This window comes from Lepidochelys olivacea, assembly GCF_965140295.1.
Source record: "Lepidochelys olivacea isolate rLepOli2 genome assembly, chromosome: 20".
NCBI lineage: Eukaryota > Metazoa > Chordata > Testudines > Cheloniidae > Lepidochelys > Lepidochelys olivacea.
The window spans coordinates 18,866,770-18,883,666 of NC_140430.1; the positions used below are offsets into that span (position 1 = coordinate 18,866,770).

The following is a 16,897-nucleotide window of genomic DNA, read 5'->3' on the forward strand; positions in this document are numbered from 1 at the left end:
TCCAACGAGCTGGGGCTGTGTTACACAAATGTGCCTATTCCCCCCCTTAAAAAGGCATCTAATTTATTTTGCTAAAAAAAAATACATAAAATCGCAAGGTATTTGGAATTTTACAACTCCCACATACCCACATTTCTAGGTGTTTTCAAGCTTTTTTTGGATTATATATATATAAAAATTGGCTTTTGCCAAATCTGTCGAAAATCCACACACACACTCACACACACACACACTCACACTCACACCCCCCGCGCTCCATTAGGGGCAACGCTGTTTTGCAACTGACGCAGCCTCTTGAACTTTGCTCCACTCAGATTCACACTAGCACTTGCCAAGAGGGGAAAGGCGGGGGGGGGGGGGGAAGTGTCACTTTTGTGTGTGTGTGTGTGTGAATCCAGGCAGCTCAGAGAAAGAGACTTCTGTCAAAATACACTGGGGTTGCATATGCTTTGAAGGTAGAGCCAGGCAAGAGTTCGGGAGGCAGCAAAAGTTACTTTGCAGGGAGCAAAATCTCGGCTCTGTTTAGATTCGGCTCCTTGGAATTGCTTCCACCCCCCACCCCGCCAATTTCTAAGAAACCTCTCACTCCCTCCAGATCTGAACTGGATATTCCGCTTGTTTTTAACAGCACTGGTTGAATTCAGATGTTCCCATTTTAAAATAAGAAATCTTGGCTTCCCAGCACCTAGCGGTGAGGCAGAGCTGCCTTTCCCCCCTGCACAGGTCAGCTCTACTCCTGGTGAAACCCACCCCAGCAAACAAGCCCTCCATCGTGCCCCTTCTGAGCCCAGGAGGGCGCGGGCCCTGGTTAATTTCACAGCTCACGAGGTCACTCCCTACAGCCCAGGCCCGGATCTGAACGCACAAGCGGCCTGAATGCGCGTTCAATTCTGGCCGCTCCTCCCAGACCAGACTCCGCTCTACACCGAGTTTTGCCGCATCCGGCGCTGCCGTAAGCCAGTTCTGCCGAGCACTTGAGACCGGACACCTAGAAGCACCAGGCTAGTTCCTGGTCGGAGATGCTTGAGGCAGGTATGCCGGCGGGAGCCTTGCCCAAGCAAGGACGGCAGGGTTAGCCCCATTCATTCATTCAGCTTGCAAATTTCACTCCCTTGAGCAACCTCAGCAAAGGCTTTTACAGGAGTAACAGGTACAGCATCAGGCTGTTTAAGAAGGGTGTTTAATAGACCAACAAGCGATTGTTGGCTACTGCCTTAGTGAACCGCGCTGGGGTCACTGCTGTAAAATCAGTTTCTTTTCTAGCCACCCACACCCAGATCCACCAAGGTATTTGGGCTCCTAAATTCTACTGGATTTCCTCTGATTGCTTTCAGCGGACATTAGGAGCCTCAATAACGTGTTGGATCTGGGCCCCAGTTTTTAGTTGTCTTCTGTCAGTTGACATGACCCTATGCCCTCATTTTTGCACCAATCTCCGCAGGAGGCTGGTGCAAAATTTAACACGCGGGCCCAGCGCACAATCACAGGATTAACCCAGACAAGATTCATCAGAACCGAGGGGACCTGCAACATGACACTCAACAGCAACCAGGACCTCGAGCCCCTGATCCACCTCTGGCTACAGCACACAGGGACCACGGCTGCATATAGAGAGTCCACCACAGAGAAACAGCCAACAAACTTCTCCCCCCAAAAAAAAGGCCAAAGCCCACTCTCTCAGGTTATCGACCAAGCCCCACTGACTGCCGTGGGGCCACCCCACATGAAGTGAGGAGAATCTGACCCTGTGATTTCATCTAGGCCTCAAGCCTGCAGCACCGAGTTTCAGAGCCTGGGTCAATTGACTCCAGCTCAGGGGACTCAGGGCTGCAAGGTTAAAAATGGCCATGTAGACATTTGGGCTTGGACTGGAGTCCTGACTATGAGACCCTCCCCACTTGCGGGGTCCCAGAGCCCAAACAACATCTCCATTGCGATTTTTATCCCCCCCGCAACACAAACCCCGCGAGCCTGAGCCACCGGACCAGGGCCAGCCATGGCCATGCTGCGGCTCTCTGCTTGCCGCAGAGATGTACTCTAGGTGACTTAAGAGCTTAGACCAATTGTCAAACGTGATTTAAGCTCTTAGACCCCTAAATGCTACTGGCTTCCAATGGAACTTTTGTTGCGAAGGACCATATTTCAAATGTATTTAGGCACCTCCCAATGCAGATAAAGCAACTAGCCCCAAATCCTCCCAAATACTGAGACTCCCACTGACTTCCAGCTTTTGTAGCTGCCCGTCTGTGTCTGTAAGCACCAGAATACCTTTGGAAATCTGGCCCTTAGTAGCCTAAATCTCACTGAAAGCCTATAGGATTTAGGATCTTAAGTCATTCAGGCACTTTTGAAAATGTTCTTCTTGATGACTTTTCAGAAACTCTGTTACTGTTACCAACATCTCAGCTTCCTGCCAACTAGCCAATGATCACTCTAGGCCAGATCTTCCCTCTAAACAAAGATTTCCAGACAGCCAGTCCTATTCCACCTATGCAATATGCAATGGGTTTATGAGAGCTCAGTGCATTTGTTCCTTAATATCAATGGCTTACGTTCAAATTAACACCCCCCCTCCCTGCACTCCCCCTCCCCGCACAATGTGCTGGGCTTTATTGCAAGATGGGCCAAAAGGAAGATTGTTGGCAAAAGGAGAGGTATCTGAATGGATATGAATTATTTCACACACCTGCAACTGTTTTCCTTCAGATGCATCAAGGCATTCCCCCAACCTCCGCCTCCATTCCCAATATGAGCTAAAATTCATGTAGCTACAAAATAAAGCAGCTTTGCAAAAACTCATCCATAGGTTTACCAAGATATAGGAACACAAGGTGCATCTGCTTCCTTTGTGTTTGCTTATTTTACATTTGTTCTCTATCTGCAATAGGAAATGAAATTAATGTGCCAAAACGCAGTGTCTCAAACGAGGTAGCTTTTGGTTTGCTTCATGTATCTGTCTCTCTAGACTACAGGTTAAGGCTCTGGGACACACAGGACCTTCGGGTTGAATCCACAGTCCCTGGGTGACCTTGAGCAAATCATTGAATGTCTCTGGGCCTCATTTTCCCGTCTTCTCAACCAGGCTTTGTCTGTTTTGTTCATTAGGCCCTGATCCTGTCCTACACAGGAGTGCATTAACTTCCTGCTCGGGACAACGCGTCGCATTAAGCACGTGCACATATCTTTACAGGAAGAAGGAATTTTCTCTTGTGAACTGACCCTGGCCATCTGCACAGCACCTCGCACTACAGGGGACCAACCTCAGATGGCACCTTTGGAGATCCAGCTAATCCTATATAGACACCGCAGTAAAGGCTGCGTCCTTGGCCAAGCTGTACGGACAACATCTCTGCTCAATCTTCAGTTCAACCGGGAAGGAAGTTCACTATTTTAAACACAGCTCAGCCAAGATTGAATTCAGCTGTCGGTATTTTCAAATCCCCATTTTTATTCTCCTCCACGAGACAGGCAGGAAAGCCACGATCCATTTCTCCCCCTCCTCACTGCCTAGCAATCGGACAAGCACAACGGAGTTGCACCGAGGACGGGGAAGACGTAGATCAAAACGGCTGCCCCCCGATTTTTATTAAATCAAGTCCCGCGGCATTACTCCTTTGCCCCGAAACAGAGCAGGGCGAATTGTCCTGCTGCCGTCCCCAAGGCGGCCCGCAGTCGCTCACGAGGTATCACCTCTCTCCGAGCCCACGGCACCTGGGGCAAAAGGCTTTTTTTGCAATCCGCAGTTCAGAAAAGGACCTGGCTACGTGGCAACGACGCTTTACAAATAATAAGTCCTGCCCCTGCCACTGCAATAACTAACTAACTAACTAACTAACTAACTAACTAACTAACTAACTAACTAACTAACTAACTAACGGCTTTGTTCCAGTTCTGGCTAAAAAATCCCCCCTGGCAACAGGACCTTAGATTCCTGGCCACTGCTTTGAAGGTGTGCGAGCCTGGTTTCTTCCTGAATTCACGTACCCGGGGGGATTTTCCTGCAGCAATCTGCCACTTTCCTTCATACACACACAGCCAGACCCTCTTCGCTGACAGCTGACATTCCACCAGCCCAAAATACGAATAAAACCAATCCAGGAAAGTAAATCATTTGCGGGTGGTTGCTTTTCTTTCCCTCTTTTTCTTTTTTTGTCCTCCCTAAATTTCATTTGCTTTTTATCTCATTGGGGAGAAATAAAAAACAAATCCACACATTGGAATAAAATTTGGCTTTATACCAAGTGCTCTGGACTTTATCTAACTCACCCCAGTATAAAAATATTGCTTAATTGTGTTCTCTTAGTTTATTTATTTTCGTAAGGGGGGGGTGTGGGCTTAGCGCACACAAAAAAGGGGAAATTTAATTTTTGTTAACAGTGCTAAACCTGACATTCAGACGGTTTCCCTGGAGCTGCAAATGCTGTTAAATTAGAGGTTTTCTCACTGGTAAGAGAGGTTTTCTCATTCAAAAAAAGGGGAACCTATTCCTTGATAATTCTTCAGTATGGGCTTTAAACACAACCTCTGTCTTATTTCAACTGTCCAGGCCACTCGATTTATCCCCCCAAAAGGGCTCCCACTTGCTGAGAAATCAGAGTCACGGCACCACGATCCCTGCTGAAGAACGCCCCCCCCACACACACACACACTCACCAGTGTCCTAGAAAATGAGCAGTACCCTATTGACTCCCAAGCCAGGACAGGGTAGGGTCAATTTAGTACAATTCTCTTTTCAGACAATTCTCCTCTTCTCTGAGCAGCCTCTCCAAGCATCTGATCTCTTCACCCGACAGCTTTGTGGTTTGGGGGTGTCAAGCTGCCCTTTAGAAAGAGGCTTGGAAACATAGTAGCCCTTTTGTTTTTTTACGAAGCCCAAACAATTGCCGAACCTCCCTGTGACACACACACACACAACGTCCTGTCATCTCATATGTGATCTTTCCACACTCTCATTCGGCATCCACAAGGACTCATTCAAGACAAGTAAGACATTTACTGTTACAATATTACATTATTCTGTCTATGGAAACACCTACCCAGATTTGACCTGACCACTGGGGTTGGGGGTTTTTTTAAGGGAAGGGGGGGGGGTTATTTTGATGTTGTTTCGGAAGAGTTCTTGTGTGGTGACATTTTTTTTAAAGCAAATTCATCTTAAGGGGCTAAGGGGACTAGACCGGTTCCATTTTTAAAGCCAGGAGCTACAAGCCCCCAAAGCAAAATCATTGAGAGTCGGTTGGTCATTTCTCTCTCCCTGGTTTCTCCTCCCAAACCCCTGCCCCTTTTGCTAGGATCTGGCTCTGCCCATCACCCCCTTCTCGATTTTGTAAATCACACTCACCGTCAAGCCACCATCTCTAAATCCTCCCCCCCCCCCTTCTCCCTTCCCTCCCTGGAGTTTGTAAAGTAAAAGCAGAAGCAAAATGCTCAAGCAGAGTTCGATGTGCAGAATACAAAGAGCTCTTGTTCGCTGCGTTGGAAGGGAAAGTATTAATAAGAGAGGAAATTATTGATTCTCATGGCACGTACCATTATGGTGCAGGGAAACTGGCCAAACATCAGAAACTCATTTTTCCCCCTCTCGCCTAAAAAAAAAAAACCAACCAAAAACAAAAACAAAAACACACACACAGACAGGAAAAAAACCTGCTCTCAAGTTTCCACAAAACCCTTCGACTTCTTACAGCGGAAGCAGGAGAAGGAAAAATACTGACGAGAGCGGCGAGCGAGCCTCGCGCAGTTCCCGATCGGCCCGGGAAGGAGAGAAGGAAAAACCGGGGGGGAGGGAAAAGGAGGAAAAACAAATGGGGTGGGGGTTCGCCTGACGTTGGGAAGAAAATCGCGATCGGCGCGTCTCGGGCTCTCGCTCCTTCCTCCTCGGCGGGACCCTTTTTTACTCTAACGCCTCGCTCGAGTTGGAAGGAGATTGGCCTGCAGAGCCTGGAGCCGTGCCACCTTCCGTGCGCCCGGGTTTGCAACCCTTCCAGCTCGCGCGGCGCACTGCCGGGGGGGGCAGAGCGGGGAAAGTCTCTGCACGTGAAGCTTGCAGTAAGTTTGCTGCCGAGCTGTGTGGCAAGCTGGCCGGGGGGGGGGCTTTGTTTAGGTCCCCCCCCCCATGGGTTTGGGGCGCTTTATTCGGGTCCCTGGCGCGGCTGGGGGGAGAGGCCAGGCCAGGGCAGGGGGCGAGCCCAGCACCCTGCTTTGGGGGCGAGCAGCAGCCCGGGCGGCGGAGCTGTGGCCGTGAGTGAATTGTTAAGAGCCGGGCACTTGGGGGCTGGGAAAGCAGCAGCCCCGGGCGGGGAGTCAGGAGAGGAGAGAGAAGGAAAAGCGGCCGGGGGGAGCGGAGAGAGAAGCGCAGAGCAGGGGAGCTCCGCACCTCCCCCCAGCCAGGGCCCGATCCTGCACTATTGCAATCAATGGAAGGGGAAAGGATCGGGCCCTGAGCTAGGGGCGTGGGGGGGTAATAAATAAAAATATTGTCTGTTTTTAATTAGAAAGCTGGGGGGGTCATTTTATTTCCTGCTGGGGGGGGGTCAGAGGGAAATCTTTACAACGTGTCCAGAGACACACACTCCGATTCAGTCCCGCTGGATGGGGTTCGGCTGATTTACTAACCCCCCCCCCGCCCCCAGCGCCGCTCCCCTGGAGGGGTACCCAGGTGGGACCCGCAGCCGGGCGCGCGCTTCTCCCTCCTCGGAGCCGAGCGGCTTGTCAAACACGGGTTCGCTCCCCGCCGCAGGCAGATCCGACGCTCGCTGGAGTCTTTCCTCGGCTTAAAACCGGGGCACCAGCAACCAGAGGCGCTAGATGGCCCGAGACACCCTGTGCAAAGAAGTGAAGTCTGGAGATCCCCCCCCCCAAGACTAATCCGGACCCCAAGTTTATTTCAGTGGCGGGGGGATGAAAGACCCCGTAGAGTTGCAACATTGCGGGGGGAGAAACCCCAGCCACCTGCTCGGAGCTAAAGCTCCCCCGCCGCCCCAGAGCCATGTCTGGACACCCGCGGTCTGGCCTGACTCTCCGCAGCGATTCAGCGGCCAGGGTGGTTGGGGGCGGGGGGGGGGGGCTGGTCTGTTTATTTACTCAGACAGGTGGTGAGGAAAAGCCCCTTTACCTTCATCTAGCCCGGCTAATCACCGGCACATCCGCCCAGTGGCTGAGTGGTGTCATTCATTAGGTTAGTGGCTTATCAATTGAGTCACCAAGGGAGTGGATGGATGGGTGTGGAGCTGGCTTCTTTCTGGTGCAACAAGAGGGACAGGAGGCATTGGGTTATAAATTAAACAGCAGCTGAGTTTATCCCTTCTCTAAATACTTGTCAGGCTGTGTCTAACCTGTACGCTGCCTTCGGAAAACCGGCATGTACATATACAATGGTGGCTTATTTGTAAAGGTTATCTCTGCCTGTTGAAGTGTATCCACCAAAGCTCTTCGGGGCGGGGGAAGGAAGCAGCCTGCTATAAAAAGTCCCCTCAGGATCCAGTATCGAACTTAGTCACCGAGCTACAAAATGGGATGCAAATAGAGGGGTTTGCATTACTTGTGCAAAATGGCAGACGAGACTGGTAGCTATTTGGGGAGGAGGTTGGGAAATTCGGTTCCACTCACCGCTGAGTTTTCAGTAAGAAAAAGCAAATATCTTGGCTGCATTTGGGTGGGGGTTTGTCTGTGAAAAGACACCGCCCCCCCCCCCGCAGCTAGAACCGAGACATATTTTTGGGGGGCCGACGGTGCAAAGATTTGAAACAATTCACTTTGCAAGGAGCACTTTAAAGAAACACCCAAGGAAACAGTTCTGGGAAGCGGTTGGGTTTAAAGCAAAACAAAAAACCACTCGGGGGAGGTGTAATTTAACCTCTTGGTAAAACCCCTCCACTGTGAATTTGTCTCAAGATCCGAGGTGTCACCCACTTCGGGCTAACTGCCGAAGTGCCCTGGTCGCCCAAGGAGAGCGGATAATGCACCGAAACATGACGAGATCATGCAGATTTCACCTTCGTTTATTGCAACCTCAAACCGGGCTCTCCGGGCCAAGGCGATGTTGCAAATACCCAAGCAGGTCTTCACCCTGGACGGTGCCTGCAGCAGCCAGAGGGGAAGAATTGCTGCACGACATAATAACAGATTGAATCTGCTGGTTAGAGGCATTTTATTACATGTCACCCAGCGGGATAATAACCTTTATTTAAAACAAACCTTTCCCTTGTTCTGATACATCCTGTGTTTATCCTCAGACGCGGTTAACAAATGGCTGTTTGCATTTTCCCCAATTTGTTTGAGTTTCTAATTAAATTGCCATGAAGATCCTAATCCATCTTGACATTCTAACTTTCCCAAGTTAAGTAGGCAGCTTGGTAGTAGTTTGGTGTCAGCCTTAATAATACTAATTATTGCAAATAAGGCTCTGCTTTGCTGCTCCCAAAATATTTTTAAACAGCTCCCAGATAAAAGAAGCAGATTCCATTGTTGATAGGAAACAGTCTTGAGCTGAAATTTGCAAAGCAGGGCTGCATAGGCATCTAGGCAGGCGCTAATTCGCGTGGCACACAATCGCATGCAAGGCGGGCTTGCCTCACGCAAGCATGTGAATCTGTATGTTTCTTTGATCGGTTGCAAAAATACAGGGTGGTTATTTTTGTATATTTTTCTGAAGAGAAAAACACTTGCAGCATTTTGCAATATACTGTTCACGTGTCCACTCCCTCCAAACTCCAACACCCCCCCCCAAAAAAATCGATGTTAATTCTTTTTAAGGGGGGTCAATGAATAGACATGGGTTTCCTTCCCCTCTTTCCGCAGTTTTGGGTCGCTGGCAAGTTTGAAGGGGCGCGAAAAGAAGAATTCAAAAACCCTGAAAACTGTCCCTCCAAACCTCGCACTCCTTTGGTCTGAAAATAGGTTTGCCTGTTTTTTTCTGAATAGGGCGCAAAGCTAAAGCGAGAGACTAGAAAAAGGCTACTCCTTGGAAGGGACAGAACGAGCTATTTTGAAAGCTAGCGTCAGAGAAACACATTCCTAACTTGGGATCTCTGGGTCTGTCGCTTCCAAATCCTAAATCTTCCTACGGAATTCTGATTTTTAAAGATTAACCTGCTCGCAATCCATGTAGATCCCCGTCTGCCTGCAGTGACTAATGCGTGAATCTAAACGCTCTGGAGAGCCCCTGAGTATCGATGCTCGAGCTGTTCGAATTGCACCAAATTCACATGGAAGTTTCACTCCACTTTAGCGAACAAGTGTGTCTGAACCGCACAATGCGGGTGTGGATAACTTCGAAAATTAACATCTGCGGAAGCACAGATCGCAAGTCCAGATCAAACCAGCATTTCAATCCGAGATCGCTGTGTTTTTAATTCGAGCTGGTATATAACTAAGAAGGGTTTTTTGTGGCTTTGCCATTAAACCCAATAAACAAATGTCAGCAGCATAACAAAAACCCATGAGATGGGGAAAAGCTGCTCGTAGTCCTCAGTGAAATCCGCACAAACCAATACACAATCAACTTCATTCTGCTGGATAGGCTTTCGTCGTTTTTCTAAAGATTACAAAATAAAAAGACCTGAAACTGACGCGCGTTATGTACATGATGGATCTTCAGTCTTGCTGAAAATGCCTGAACAGGAAGAAATCAGTTTGGTTTAATAGATGGCAAACTATGGATCGATCCTCCTAACAAGTTTGAAACTGAGAAGCTAACGATTCTCAGCCATTCAAATGCAAGTAATTGCACTTGTTTTTCTGCCCAGGAAAGCTTTGGTAGATCTTTTCACGCTAAAACTTTGCTATTTTTTTTCGCACTGCTAAAATCAACTTGCTTGTAAATAACAGGGAGAAAGAGAGATGACTTTTCCTCATTTGCTGATTCAGAGATTTCTCTGTGCATCTAGACAAAATTTCTTTCAACCCTAAAGGAGGGGCAAATGTTGCATGTTATTTCTGAAGGAGATTTATTGATAGGGCAGGTGTTATATTTCATTACCTGAATTAGATCTTGGCGTTTTGGCTTATTTTAGAAACGAAATTGCATTTTCCCCCTACACGGTGTGATTTTTTAAAAACAAATCTATAATCTAAAAAATAAACAAAAGGAGAGATTTGGATGGCAATCGTTTTATTTATTTGGAAACATTTCTGCATCAATCTACAAATTGGATTGGATTTTGAGCAGTGAATTTGGATAATATTTTGACAGACAATTTCTCAAAACAAAAATTGCAGTTTGCATCGTAAACATGTCAAAGAAAAAAGAGGAAAGGGGTGAAAATAGCTTTGATTTTTCTCTGTAACAGAACAATTGGATTTTAGACTGATCAAAGAGTGGTTTTCACTTACACTGCACCACTTCAACCTATAGGTTGCTGGTTAACATTATAGATATATTTTCTCTAAGTGGATCGAAGTGTTTACATTCTCCCCTCTGAGGAAATTCTGTTCCCAGCTTGCCAACATTTTTGTAGCATTTTATATTGAAAAAAAAATCGAAATAAGAAACGGCAAATGAATCTGATTTATTAGACAAGGAGGAGATGCAATATACCAAATTATAGATCTAAGAGGTAAGACAGAAGGGCATTTTGTGGGGTCTGGAAATGTAAAAACAAGCCAAAAACACATAAAACAGGGGAGTCCTGTAAATAAGTGTTTTATAAACTCAAAGGGAAAGAATATGTTGATTTTTTGGAACAGATTAGAAGAAGTTACCTGAGAAATAGCCCTGTGTGTATATATAAATCTGCCTACTAGTATGTATCAGGCAACGTTTCCTTTCTAGTTAATCAGTCACAAATCAATATATTCTTTCCCTCCTGAGTTTATAAAACGTTCTATTTCTAAACCATATCCATGCAGATGGAGATATTTGTGCATCTATCACTTCAGATCTCAAGAAGAGCTCTGTTGAGCTGGAAAGCTTGTCTTTCCCCAACAGAAGTTGGTGCAGTAAAAGGTTTCCCTCGCCCACCTGGTCTCTCTCAGATCCTAGGACCAACCTCTCTCTCCCTAGACCTATGTGTAGGCAGATTTCTGTAGTGTGTGTACCTACGTTCTCACCCAGGAGACTATGCCCCCCTCCAGGTATACGGTAGATGACAGCAATGGCTTGGTCACTATATTTCACTCTTGTCAGCATGGCAAGGTCAGAAATCACTCTGCAAAGGCGAGCACGTGTCACTCCCTCTCTTTCATCAGTGGGGAAACTGAGGCACCGAGGTGTGAAAGAAGCTTGCCCAAGGTCGCCCAGGCCGTGGGGCAGGGGGTAGAACCCAGGGTTCTGATGCCCAGCTCCCCCCACCCCTGCTCTAAGCACTAGACCCCACTAACCAGTACTAGAACCAGCAGTCCTGTCTCCCAGTATCCTGCTCTAACTACTAGGCCATGCGGCCTTCTCTTTCTGACTGGTGCAGAGCTGACCGACTTAGGGCAGCAGCATGTTGAGTGAGCAGTGCCAAGAGCCACCTGCTGTCTCTCTCCCTCCCCGCTTGCTCTCTCTGGGCAGTGCAGAGACACCGGCCCCCCCACTGCCCCACTCAGCACCAGTGCCTGGCACATGTCTCTGGTCAGCAGCTGCACAGCCTGCTCCCCTCCCCCTCTCTCTTAGATCCTTCCCCCGCCGAAGAACTTCCCTTGGCATCCTCACCCCCAGTGCAGTGTGGCGCACGCTTCCCAGCCATGGTAGTGGGATGAGGGCAGAAGAATGGGCTGCCCCATCCTCCAGACCTCACCAAAGGGTACTGCTTTTCAACCCACCCTCCCTAGAGGGGCTAGAGGGATCCTGCCCCACCTGCCAGCCAAGGAAGGGTGGAGACCTGAGCTGGATACCAGGCGAGAGGAGCCCGGTGGGTATAGTACGGTGTCCCCTGGGGCTGTGGGGGGGGGGCAACAGCATGTACTATTACACCCACCAGTGTGCCCCCCCAGGGGGCACTGTGGGCAGTGTCATCCAGGCCCATGCCACAGCTTTAGGCATGATCCCCAGAGCCTTAATGTTCTAGGACCCAGAGCGTAGGTCTATGCAGAGATGAGAGTTACCGTGCTCAGGGAAGGAGAGCCAGGGAGCCTAGGTTCTATTCTGAGGCTCTGGGAGGGGATCAGGGTCTAGCAGTTAGAGCAGGGGGGGGCTGGGCGCCAGGACGCCTGGATTCTACCCCAGCTCAGGAGGGGAGCGGGGTCTAGTGGATAGAGCGAAGGGGGGCTGGGAGCCAGGACTCCTGGGTTCTATTCTGAGTTCTGGGAGGGGAGTGGGGGCTAGGGGTTCAGCGGAGACTGGTCAAGTGCCGTTGGTTCTGGGTGCCTGGGGCTTCCCCCTCCAGGGCTAGCAGTGAGATCCACATTTGGGCTCCCGCTCCCTGCGGTTGTCCCAGCCCCACTGCTTCACTCTCTGTGGTGGGTGATGGGTGTGCTCGGCCCGTGGCTCAGGCTGCCAGCACAGAGGGGCCAGGGCGCCCTTTAACCTTTGCCCTGCACAGTGCCTGGCTCCCTTACCAAAGGACCAGTCTTGGGGGCAGGGGAAATGTGTGGGCAGACAGCACCTTCACCATAGGGCTGGGGACCAGGAACACTCGCTGCCTAGACAAGCTTCCGCGATTAGCTCAGAGCTGGGCAGGACTCCTGGGTCCTTCCCTGGGGGTAGTCACTCCCCATCCGCCTTCAGCTCACCCCTGGGTGAATCGGAGATAAGGTACCGAGGGGAGCCATAGGACCAGACTGGTTAAGCTCCCTGGAAGGCAGGCAGGGGAAGATGAGGAGAATGGAGGAGTTACCACAGCCAAGGCAAACAGGCATTTGCTGGCGTCAGCCTCGAGGAAAGGTCCGTGGCACAAGAACCATCAGGTGACAGGGCCTTGTCTCACCGGAACTAGCTCACCCAGCTAGTCCCCAGACCCCTCCCAGAGCCAGGGACAGAACCCATTGTCAGCACAGAGTCTTGGGAACCTAGAAGATACACCAAGCCCCTCACGGCTGCGCTACGAGGAAACTGGGCCTCAATATGCAGTAAAAGAAACATAAAACGTGTCTTGAGGGCTGGCCGGCTCAGGGGCAGGGAATGGGAAACGGGGCCATTCCCCTCTGCAGGCGCCAGCTCCAATCTGGCCTGCTCCAGTCAACATCTGGGCCCCCTAGTCATATAACGCAGACCCCCAAACCCTGGTGCCCCCTCCCCCACCACCTACCTAATCCCTCAGCACCTGGAATCCTGGGCCAGGAACATTTCATTCCCTCTTCACTTCCTCCCTCGGGGCCTCTGGATTTGCAGACTCGGGGGAATGGGCGAAGGGGTCTGGGACACTGTGTGATCTCCCCCCCCCGTTACCCACCATCCCCTGTATTTAGGGGGAAGCCCACCATTTTTAATATTCCCCCTTTTCCCAGTGCCTTCCATTGTGTGGGATTGTTTTAGGTCTGACAGAACAGTTCAGTTAGTGTCTGTTCAGGCCGTAAGCTGGGTCAGCTTCGGGGTACCCCCACTACGCTCAGCAAGGCAGCACGTTCCACTTGCCTGACTTAGAGAGGGTGTCCACCTGTCCAGAAGGGACTGTTGTGACCCTCTAGTCTGACCTCCTGGCTAACACGGGCCAGAGAACGGCCCCAAAATAAGCCCTAAGAGCAGAGCTTTTAGAAACACGTCCAGTCTTGATTTAAAAATCACCAGTGATGGAGAAACCATCATGACCCTCGGTAAATTGTTCCAGTGGTTAATTACTCAGTGTTAAAATTTATGCCTCATTTCCAAACTGAATTTGCCTAGCTTCAACTCCCAGCCGTTGGACCGTGTTCGATCTCTCTGCTAGACTGGAGAGCCCCTTATTAAATATTTGCTCCTCATGAAGGTACATATACCCTGGGATCAAGTCACCCCTTAACTTTCTCTTTGTTACACTAAATAGATTGAGCTCCTTGGGTCTCTCGCTATCCGACATTTCTAATCTCTAATCATCCTTATGGCTCTTCTCTGCCCCCTCTCCAATTCAGCAACATCCTTCTTGAATTGTGGGTACCTGAACTGAACACAGGATCCCAACAGCAGTCACACCAGGGCCACATACAGAGGTGAAATCACCTCTCTGCTCCTACACGAGATTTCCCTGGTTAAGTATCCATGGTTTGCATCGGCCCTTTTGGCCCCAGCGTCGCATTGGGAGCTCGTGTTCAGCTGATTCTCCACCATGACCCCCAAATCATTTTCAGAGTCGCAGCTCCCCAAGACAGAGCCCCCCAGCCTCTAAGTACAGCCTAGGATTTGTTCCTAGACAGATACACTTATACTTGGCCGTATTAAAAGGCATTGTTTGCTAGCAGACCACACCACATCACTGATCTGTCCTCTTATTTATCACTCCCAGAACTGTGTGGATCAGCTGCAAACTTTCGCCATTAACGCTGGGGCCAGCTGGGATGCTCCAGTTCTCAGACAAGCAAAAGGCGGACCAATGGCAGCCTCAGTGGCTAGTCTCAAGCCCAGAGCTTGGTCCTCCCTTCCCCAAGTGCTAAAACTGGCTGCCTGAAACGCCCTCTCAGCCCTGCAGTTGGCCCCTCCGTGCCTGGATGTTTGAACAGTAGGTCACAGAGCAGCATGGTCTTGTGGGTAAACAACTGGCCTAGGAATAAGGACTCTTGGGTTCTATTCCCAGCTCTGCCACTGAGCTGTTGTGTGACCTTAGGCATGCCCCATCCCTGCTCCATGCCTCAGTTTCCCCTCCCACCCTTTGTGTATTTAAACTGAGCACTGCCTCTCGGTGTCTGTTCAGCGCCTGGCGCGTGGGGGCCACAACCTCCAGTGGGATGGCTAGATGTTAGAGTAAGACACCTCACAATAGCAACGAGCCTGGCGAGGGCAGACAGCAGAATCTCCACCATAATCTAGTTGCAGCCTCTGAATGGGCAGCAGTCATAGAGCCTGAGCTTGGGAGAGGTGAGGGAGCGTCAGAGCCATCAGTCAGGCTGGAGCAGCTCAGGTTACCAAACCTGGGTGTGCATGGGAGTCCTGAACCCCAGCCCTCCACTGGTACTCCCCAGCTGGTGCCCCTCAGACCCGACCTGCAGCCCCCTGCTATCCCAGGCCTGGGCTCACAGCTCTGCTGGTGCCCACAGCCTTATCCTCATTGTCCTGTTGGGCCCTGGAGCATGTGGACCACGCCTGGCCTACAGCAGCCCCTTTGCTAGGTGTTATCACTGGGACAGGATGGAACAAGAAGGCTCTGGCGGGAGCAGCCTGGGCACCATTAATTATTTAGGCTTCGTTAGAAGACAAGTATTGGCTTCTCGGTACCTGGCCCAGGCTGACTGCACCACCCACCTCTCCCCAGCCGATCCTGTGCCTAGGCTGCCTGCAGATTTCCCGCTGGCCTGGGGGGCCAGCTAAGGAGATCCCAGCTGCTGGAGCAGGTGTAGAGCTCCTGGGTTCTAGCCCCAGCTCCAGGAGGGGAGTGGGCTCTAAAGCAGAGTGGGCTGGGGGTCAGGACTCCTGGGTTCTAGTCCTGGCTCTGGGCAGGAAGTGGGGTCTAGTGGTTGAAGCAGCGCGGGAGGCACCTGGACTCCTGGGTTCTCTTGTCCTTCACTGGAGTGGCTGCTTAGAAGCTCAGGGTTTTCTCATTAAGGTGTCCTTTCCAAAATAAATACAATTCAAGCTCCTCCTACTCACACAGAATGCCTCCCCCAGCTGCACCGTCCCCAGAGGGGAGACACCTGCCTGCCCGGAGGCTCTGTTCCCTGGAACGCACCCTCGGAGCGAGGTGCAGGGCACGGCCGGCTCCAGCTGGTGATGCACTCAGAGCGCCCGGCACAGTGAGGCTCGTGGGTCCTGTGGATTGGGCTGGGGCCAGACCAAGGACCAGCAGCTCGGTGTTCGCTGACCTTCCACTCCTGTAAAAAGTGACAGGACGACAACAGCCCTGTCCCCTCGCCCTGCTCTGCCAGGGGCCCTCAATGCCAATCTGCAGCTTCCCTGCAATCCCAGCTCTGGCCTCCCCCCAGCTCTGTCACCCACAGCCTATGTGAGCCCTGGGCTGCCCTCCACAGCTTGGCTGATGCCCCTCAATTCAAGCCCCCAGCCCCTGCTAGCCCAGCCCTGGGCTCCCCCCTCAGCTCAGAAACCAGCCCTTTAAACAAAATCAGCTGGATCAATGTTGGTTTTAAGCCAATTTTAACCATAGCACACAGCCTCCCCACCCAATTTCTCTGAGCCCTGCCCTGGGTGGGGAAGCAGGGGGTTAGATCTCCATGGTCCATTCAGCCATCAGCCTCCATGGGCCCTGGTTAGTGTCCATTAATCAGAGGGCATCTAGAGCTGTGGGCGGGGCTAGGAGTCAGGACTTCTGGGTTCTATTTTGGGGTAACCACTGGGCTGAGACCCAGCAAACTTGTTTCATGCAAGGGACTCCCAGTTGTGAGGCAGGGAGGGACTGAGGCAGATCTGTTAGCAATATCCTGCTCTCTCACCACTCCCCCCAGCGCCCTGACAAGCAGCTGGGTCAGTCGCTCACAGTTCCAAGGGGCACAGGCCCTGGCAGCCCCAGGAGATGCCCATCATGGCTGGGATCTCATGGCAGAGACTGCCTGGTTCCAGCTCCCCTCCAAAACTCCCCTTGCCCCACAATCAGCTGAAGGAGCCAAACCCAGTGCCAATGAGTCAATAACGGAGGAGTCTTAGAGGGATCTAGTGGATAGAGCAGGGGGCTGGAAGACAGCGCTCCTGGGTTCTGTTCCCAGCTCTTGGAGGGGAGTGGGCCTAGTGGTTAGAGCGGGGGGGGGGAAGCTGGGAGCCAGGGCTCCTAGGTTCCATTCCCAGCTCTGGGAGGGAGTAAGGTCTAGTTACTGTTTGCAAAGCATAGGGAAAGGGGTGTCAGACTGGATCCACCAGATACAGCCCCAGGGTCCCAACCTCCTCTCCAGCCCCCACTCT

The 16,897-nt window shown here is 51.0% G+C and overlaps 1 protein-coding gene across 1 annotated transcript in view; it reads right to left on the reverse strand.

Moving 5' to 3' along the window:
• Positions 1 to 5,577, reverse strand: part of NFIX (nuclear factor I X) — a 144,304-nt gene extending 138,727 nt beyond the window's left edge. The window contains exon 1 of the mRNA XM_084610510.1: positions 5,530 to 5,577. The gene's annotated coding sequence lies outside the window, so the exon portion shown is untranslated. The remainder of the gene's footprint in view (positions 1 to 5,529) is intronic.
• Positions 5,578 to 16,897: the final 11,320 nt, after the last annotated feature.